Below are 8886 nucleotides of genomic sequence, written 5' to 3'. Positions count from 1 at the left end.
GCTTTAAATGTGAAGTAACAAGCCAAATCATTTAGGGAAGCAATAAGTACTCTGTGAAGCTTTGATGAATCCATATTTCATGGTATTTATTTGCTTTAATTAGGTAGATTTTATTGACTTTTCTTGTCTTTATTCATTGAAATAGCATGCTTTGTGAATTCTTTCTTAATTGTGCTTAGTGTGAAAATATGTTTTTTATGCTTAAAATTGCCAATTTTAATTCACTTTTCTCCCATTCGATGCCTTGATATGTTTGTTTGAGTGATTTAAAGTTTCTCAAGGCAATAATGACTTGAAAAAGTGGAAGGAAAGCATGCAAAGTGAAAGAATTCAAGAAATGAAGGATTTGCAAAGTTGTCAATCATGACCTCTTCGCATTAAATTGATCATAACTTGAGTTACATAGGTCCAAATGAGGCGATTCCAGTGGCATTAGAAAGCTAACATCCGGGGTTTCAAAATGATATGCATATATTTGTAGTGGAAATGGTGTTTGGGTGTGCGTACACACACACTTGTGCGTAAGCACAAGAAGAAAATCAGCAAGTGTGCGTAAGCACACTTCTGTGCGTACGCACAAGTCTTGGCACGTGACCTCATTAATTGCAACTCACTGGCAGTGATTTTTGGGCTTCCAGAGCCCAATCCAACTCATTTCTGAAACTATTTCAAGCCAAATTGAAGAGGGATGAAGGGGGGAGCAATTAGGTTTAGGTTTTTACATGTTTTAGCTTAGTTTTTCTAGAGAGAGAAGCTCCCCCTTCTCTCTAGAATTTAGAATTTTTGTCTTAGTTTCTTTTTAATTTTAGATTTTAATTCTTGTTTTAATGTAGTTTCATTTATGTTTCTATGCTTTTTTGTCTTGATCTTCTTAATTTCTTTTGTCATTTTCTCAATTTTTTCATTTTTAGTTTATGAATACTCTTGTCAATTTTGGTTTTATTAATGCAATTTTAATGTTTTATGTTTCTTTGATGCTATTTGAGTTGTTATTATCATTTTATTGCAATTGGTAGTATAGATTTTATTTTTATTGCAATTTATGATATTTTTCCTTTTATGCATGCTAGGTGTTTGATAAAATATCTCTTTTAGCTTTTGTATAGTTTTTCACATTCTTAACTTGGAATTGGGTAATTAGGTGAACTTGAGTTATGGATGTCCATTCCTTATTGTGTTAGGATTGTTAGTTGGTTTGGTTTCCATTGACGCTAGTCTTTCACTAAGTTAATTAGTGAGTTGACTAGGACTTATGGATTGAGATCAATTATGTCCTTTTGACTTATACTCGATGTTAGCATAGACTAATTGGGATTAATTCTATGCAATTACCATATTTTTGGTCCATGACTAGGATAGAAATCCTTAATTCCCAATCCTTGCCAAGTGTTCTTTTTGCCATTTAATTTCTATTTTCATTGCTTTAATTGCTTTCCATTTAATTCCTTGTATGCTTGTTTAATTTCTTGCCTTTTAATTTTCTTGCATCTTGCTATCACAATCCCCAATCCCTCATAGCCAATAATTGAACATTTTCTTGCAATTCCTAGGGAGAACGACCCAGGATTTAGAACTCCTGGTTATTTTGTGTTAATTGTGACAATTCTTGAATTAAACTTTGATTGAGAGTTAATTGTTGGTCTAGACTATACTTGCAACGAGATTCCATATTTTTGTAAAATTTTAGATTAACAATAATTCTCACATCAAGCTTCCATATATGGCAAAAGTCACCGACAAAAACAAAAAGTATATTCTCCTTCATTAACACTTAAAGAATATGAGGATAGTGACTAGAAAGGGTTTCCAATGAGTCTTTTGTAACTCCAAAACTATTTAAACAAAACCATAGAACCTCCTAAAAAAGATAAAGATTTGAGAAGATCTAATATATTGAAATATTTGCTATCAGAATCTCTCCTCCACATCTTCACCTCATAAGTTACTCACTTATGGAGAACAAGAGAACATATTTTATAATCCATATTTTATTGTACATCTGAATTTAAATTATATTCATGTATTATGGGAAGCCTTATATCAATTAGTAAGCATCACTAGGCTATATCTTAGAAGCAGAATAGGATCCTTGATATAAAATTGTTGAGTATGAAAATTTTTCAGTACTCTTACATATTATGTGTGTTCTTATGCCCAATAGTTCTTTTGTATATCTAAGATATGTTTGGTTTCTTAAATAACATCTTTGAACTATCTCAAAACCAAGATGAGTTCTCAATTTAAGTTATTAAGTTTGAGCATTTTTAAACTCCCTATATAACCTTTTGAGTCTTTGTATTTAAAAGATTTCATTAGAACTTGATCCAATAGTGATATCTACTCCTAAAAAAACTTAAGGAAATAATATCTAACGTTTTTAGGTTAGGTTGTGGTCTAATCATAGTCTTTCCTAAGAAGCTTAGAAAATATATAAAGTTCTTAGATTGATGAGGCATCCACTCTGAGACTAGACTCGCTTGCCCTGAGAAAACTTGAGACAAGAATATCTAATATTCTTAGGTTAGGCTGCAATCTAATTTGGGTCTTCTCCGACAATGTTAGGAGAATATTTAAGTATTTTAGATTAGTGGCATATCGAATTTAAGTCACTTCTTAGGTTGATAGGGCTTGAGGCAATAATATATAGGGTTCTTAAATTGGTGAGGAGTGAGGCTGAGTCTTGCATGCGAAAGTTAGGAGAATATCTAAAGTTCTTAAGTTGGTGAGGTATCCAATCTGAGTTACTTCATAGACCTGAGACTACTTGAAAAAATAATATCCTTTGTATATTTATTTTAATAATAGCACTCTCAAGTTTTTTTTAGGCCTGGACGCGGGTATTTTATCCAAACTATTATATATCACTGTGTACATCATCTGAATTCTTAATTCTTTGAATTTCATGGATATTACTTACTTAATTTAAGAGGTTCATCTCTGTTTTTATCTTAAGTTCTATTAGATGATTCAAAATCTTGTATATCATCATCTGGAGTCTTCCAAAGATCTTCGAATTTATCTCATAAATTTAAAGTGTTTTAGAAGCTTTGTTGAGAATATTTAAGTTTATTATTTAAAACAACTCTATCTAAGCTAATAACAAACGTTTTATTCTAAACCTTGAAAGTTGTTTTAAATCAACTAGCAAAAATGATATCTTGAACTATATTATAACATATCTCATTGTAGATAAGTCCAAAGACTTGATAAGCATTCATAGTTCACTTCATGAAAAAAAAATGCTTTATTATGATTCAACTCATTTTCTCATGCTACATCTTTGCTACCTTTAATTTCCCATTTAGAGAATACCACTCTGAGGCAAGGGAAGGAGATGTATGAGGGTGGCCTTTCATGGGTCATGCTCTAAAGGAGATCTCGAATCAATGGGTCATGGTTGGAGGAGGGGTAGTGCATCCAGGGGTCGTGTAGTGAAGGAAGTGCGCATTCATAGATCATACATTGAAAATTAAAGGCAATGACGATTATCATTATAGGAAAGAAAGAAACTGGGACTATAGAAAAATTGTTTGAGGTAATGACAGAATAGGAAAAAGCTTGTAATGTAGTAGGTTTGAGATATAAGGTTCCTTGTTATATATTTCTTTTTAAAATCAATTATTCGTGACTCATTTTTATGGAATTAGGTTGAGGGTATAATGTGGACAAGTTATTGATAATGTTGTGAATTTATTAGAGTTTACAATTCTATTGTTTTAAAAGAGGTTGGATTTGGTTTTTGAAAATTTTGTTTGTGTTAGTCAATAAGCACAAGATACTTAAGAAGGGGTTGAATTGAGTATATAGAAACCAATGATAAAATTCTTACAAATAGAGGCGTCTATGAAATAATTGTATTATTAGATTCGTACTATTACTTTTAAAGAGCTTGCAATTGAACTCCAAGTACTTATAAGGAGTTGTATGTTCCAGTCACTTTAAAACATAAAAACAAATATATGAGAAATAAGTATAAAGAGATTACAAACATGGATTTTATTCTGGTTCGGTTACATCTCTATACCTACATCTAGTCCTCCGACAGCTGTGCCAAAGATTAATCCACTACCAATGAAGCTTAATGAAAGTGGTTGTTAAACTGTTAAAATGTTAACCACTTTTGATATACCTCCCAAAATTGTTCACTGTTTGTATTTCAAGTATCATTGCTCTTAGCAACACTGACTCTATGAATTTCAAGCAATCCCAACTTTAAATATAACCTGTGCACTTTTGATACCTCATAGTATCATCTTTGAATTTTGTTTGTAAAAAGTTTCACCACTTAAAGAGTCATACTTTAATTCTCATAGCCAAGAAAAGCTACAAAGCTGATCTCCTACAAGATATGAGAAATAGTAAATGATAGCTCTATTGAAATAGTAGATGAATAAAAATATATCTCTATGAACAAAACTTGTATGTCTCTCAAATTTTGTAAGAATCTTTTTGAAATGTGTGAAAATTATTATATAATCACAAGAAAACATAGAATGAGGTTTGATTATGCTTTATTACTGAAAATAATTTCAATGAATTTAGTTTATTTATAGACATGCCAAATCTTAGAAACATTGTAAGATAGGTGGGAGAAAACCAATTTGATAAAACTAGCCATTGCAGACTTTTTGCTAAAGAGAGAATTGATTCTTCATAAAAAAATTCTTCATTAGAAGTCATCATATAAATAATTTGAATTGTTCATCTGAGAATAGATTCTTTATCTTTGGAATCAATTCTTTATCACTTGGAATAAGTTTTTCAACTTTGTTCATTATATAAGTCTGTATGTTGTTGTTTTTTATAGCCATGTTATTGCAAGGTCGGATGTGGAAGTGGTACATGGCAAGAGGGAGGTATGCGATAATGTGAGGGTTCCCTTTGAGAAGTTTTCAGGTCGTACCTTAATTCTTCATTCTGATCCAAAAATAAAGTTTGTTTGTGATTGCGAATTGCTCCAATTTGATCTTTTTTGGGATCACTTCTTCTACAACCAAACCAATAATCTTTACATCATCGATGAGAGGAAGAAGGATGAAGAGAAAGAATGGCAACTTAGGGATTTAGTAACAGTGAGATTAAGGGTAGATCTCAACAAGGGGGTCTAGCCCTACTTATCTGAATAAGTAACTACCTCCCTAGATATCTCTTACTATCTCTACCATATCTAAAAGGTAGATCTCAACAAATTTCCAAGATAAAGGAAATGATTATCCACCAACAAAGGTAAAACTATTCCAAAAGGTGGTTATCTATTCTACTATAAATACACTGATACAACTCAAGTATATTCAAGTCCCAATCTACTAAAAATCTATTCAAGGCCCTTGCTAACTTAAGCATCAGAGACTTTTGCAGGTACTACCCCCCCACCTCCTCACGAAGAACTAGGATGGTGGCACCTCGGTACCAGCACAAGTCAGACGCCGCCTCAGAAGGAGTCTAAACCTCATGTTCAGGCCCAAATTATTGTTTCAGGTAACCCTCAAAATATTGGCGCCGTTGCCGAGGACTTGGACATCTACATCCACATATGGCAGACAATTAGTATGAAAACGGTTATACAGTGTATGAATCAGAGCCAGAGCCCCACCACGATGACTTGACGCTGGCATTACCTCCACCTTGAGAGAAAACAAATGCCCTCTACGGCGAAGGAACATTAGGAAACTCTCATCCGCGGTGGATTCATTCGGAGGTCCACCCGCCTGAAGATGAAGAACCGCCCCATCTGACGGAAGTATTAGGGTTAGTTCATGGCCACCGCGAACGATTAGAATAGTTTGAGCTGGAGGCTGAGTGACAACCAGAAGCAGAACGGGAATTACAAAAGAAGTATGACAATGAAAAGAGCTGGAAGAAAAGCTCTTGAGGTTAGAAGCCGACCTCCGAAGACGGAGTAATCAGACAGATTGGGAGGAAAACCCTCTTGGAGGTGAAGATCCATTTGTTGAAGAGATCATGCGAGCCAGGGTTCCCCGAAACTTCAAAAGAAGACATTGAGAGGAGGTTAGAGATCTGGCTCCCGACAAAGAAGTTGATATATTTTCAAGAAATCCCAAGAATTAGGATGCAGTTGGGTAGGAAAAATGTTGAGAATCTAAGGACCTTGGACTCAAACTCAAGAAAAAGGGAAGGTAACCCCTAACTTTGTGAAAAAACCATCATAGACGTATATGAAATGTCGTTCCGACCTATCAAGTCATGGGAAGCAGACTCTCTCCTTAGGGTCGGTAACAATAATCTCAAAGTTCCTCTCATCCTCTCGACTTAAACATAGCCTATGATGCCTACGAAAGGCCTCGGCATATTCATTATCAATAACAGGGGCATGGGTAAGAATAGATAAATCTACCATTTCAAGTCGGACGGAACCTTAATTGACATGCTGTGAACTACTGAACGAGACATACAAACTATACCTACAACACAATAAAATAAAAAATAATCACTTCAAATCGAGCAAAGCAAGCTAACCAATTAGAAGGTCGGGTCAACATCACAGATTCACACTAACTTTCCAGACGTAAACAACAGTAGCACAGGCATTCACAAAATCCAAAAGAGGTCGGGTCAACCTTGCGAAACCGTCCTAGAACACAAAAACAGCCATGTGATGCCTCTTACACATGAAAATGAAGCCATCTTATATATAAAAATGGCATCATTTGGGAAAAATATAGAACCCCACGATCAGGACCACAGCAGCAGTAACAGCAACAATAAAAATCTTTTCAATTTTTTTCAAACAGATTCTCAATAATACAAAATCCTAGAGTCAGAGTAACAATCACAAGCAACATTTTACAACTACCATTCATTCACACATACCAGAATATAGAAAAAGAAAAAAAAAATAGATAAGAGCACCAACCTTGAAGAAACGCAAAAATAGAAGGGCACGTCAAACTGTAGAAACACGAATGGTCCTCTCCTAGAGCACGAGCAAGACCTTCAAGAACTTCAAGATAAAGAAATCTTAAAAGAAGAAATAGTTACACAAACGAAGAATGGAAGAAGGAAAAGACGAAGAAGTAAACGGATGATGAAAGTGGAAAAAGGAAGAAAGGGGAAGAAATAAAGTATTTATAAGACACAAAGGGACAAAAAAGACATCTCGCACCCCTCTTTAATGACGCGCACGAATCTCAAGAAAAATATAGCGTAACCCATGTTGTGTTATTAAACAATACAATGTTTCAAAAATTTTGAAAGACGTCGAGTACCCGACTTCTCGAAGGCTGCATACTCGACAAAGAAAATTGAACCCACAAATGCTCGAGCCTGACCTTTTAAAAGTCCGGACTTAAGCAGGAGAACTTTTGCATACCCTGACCCAAAAACATAAAGCTAGGCCTGATAAGGATAAAGGCCCACCCAAAAAAGGGTGGCCTCTGCTACTTACCCGACCTCATAAGAAGTCGGGTACGACAAGGAGGTCCAGCCCTACTTATATGAATAAGTAACTATCTCCCTGGATATCTTCTACTATCTCTACCTCATCTAGAAGGTAGATCTCAACAAATTCCTAAGATAAAGAAAACGGTTATCCACCAACGAAGGTGGAACTACTCCAAAAGGTGGTTATCTATTCTACTATAAATATACTGACATCTTTCAGGTATATTCAAGTCCCAATCTACTAAAAATATGTTCAAGGTCCTTGATAACTTAAGCATCGGAGTCTCTTGCAGGTACCACCCCCACCTCCTCACGAGGAATTAGGACGATGGCTCCTCGACACCAACATATGTCGGATGCTGCTTTAGAAGGAGTCTGGACCTCACGGTCAGCCCAAATTACCGTTTCAGGTAACCCTTATAATAGTTATAATTTTTTATTTAGACACAAATGTTTTGAAACCAAACATTCAAAATGTGACATTCACTATATTGTTTCCAGGGTTGAATGATTCAATGGGTTTTAGACCCTAAGAAAAAGGATATTTAGCTATGGATTTGTCGAGCTGCACGGAAAGCTTTGGTGCATATTGACATTTTCTTGGATCTCGCTTGAGATGAACCTAAAAGCTGTATCTGAGATTGGTTGCGAATTAAAATAATATTGAAGATCCTAATTTTACCAATTATATATTTGAAGTTAACAAAAATGCATTATGTTAGTTCTTGATCGATCTTTTGTTAATAGTTTATTGATATGATTTGATGATACAAACTCTTAATGATATGTGTCACATCATAATTTAATCATATGTAATGATTTTATGATGGATCAATTAGTGACATGCGACCTATTGAGAGGTAGTGCCACGTGTAACATTATTATTTGACCACATCATTATGGTGTCAGGTGTGCAACATGATTTGTTCACCTGCCATCTCAGATGTCATCATTATAGGCGTACAAAATTAGTTCTTAATTTAGCACTAAATGTCTCATCTTAATTCCTAAAATTAAATGCCATAAATAAAATTAGTCTTTGTACCACTCTTTTTTAATAATAAAATTCAAAATTTTTAATATCTTTTAAAATACTAATTTTCTTCTAGTTTTTTATAATATTATTTAAATAAAAGTATTTTAAAAAATGCTAAAAGTTTTCAAATTTAATCATATATTTCTTTTTGCAATAACTTAATAAGTTAATATTGATAAATTTTGTAATATTAAGTTTGTTATTTTAATAAAAGAATTATATGCTATTGATAAATTATATGTTACCTCAGTAAAAAAAAATGTGCATTTCATAAAATTAGCTAATTTCAAGAAAATTAGCCAACTGAATTAGTTTTTAAAGAACTTATTTAAAAAAGTATAATGGTTTTATGTCTTTGTATATAATTATACATTATACATTATACTTGTAGCTAATTTTTCTAATTTTATTGAAATTAGAATAAAAATGATTGTTTTGTTGTTTTATTA

Source organism: Arachis ipaensis, chromosome B01 (assembly GCF_000816755.2).
Source record: "Arachis ipaensis cultivar K30076 chromosome B01, Araip1.1, whole genome shotgun sequence".
Lineage (NCBI taxonomy): Eukaryota > Viridiplantae > Streptophyta > Magnoliopsida > Fabales > Fabaceae > Arachis > Arachis ipaensis.
The sequence above is the reverse complement of the archived record's forward strand: the minus strand, read 5'-3'. Positions refer to the sequence as shown.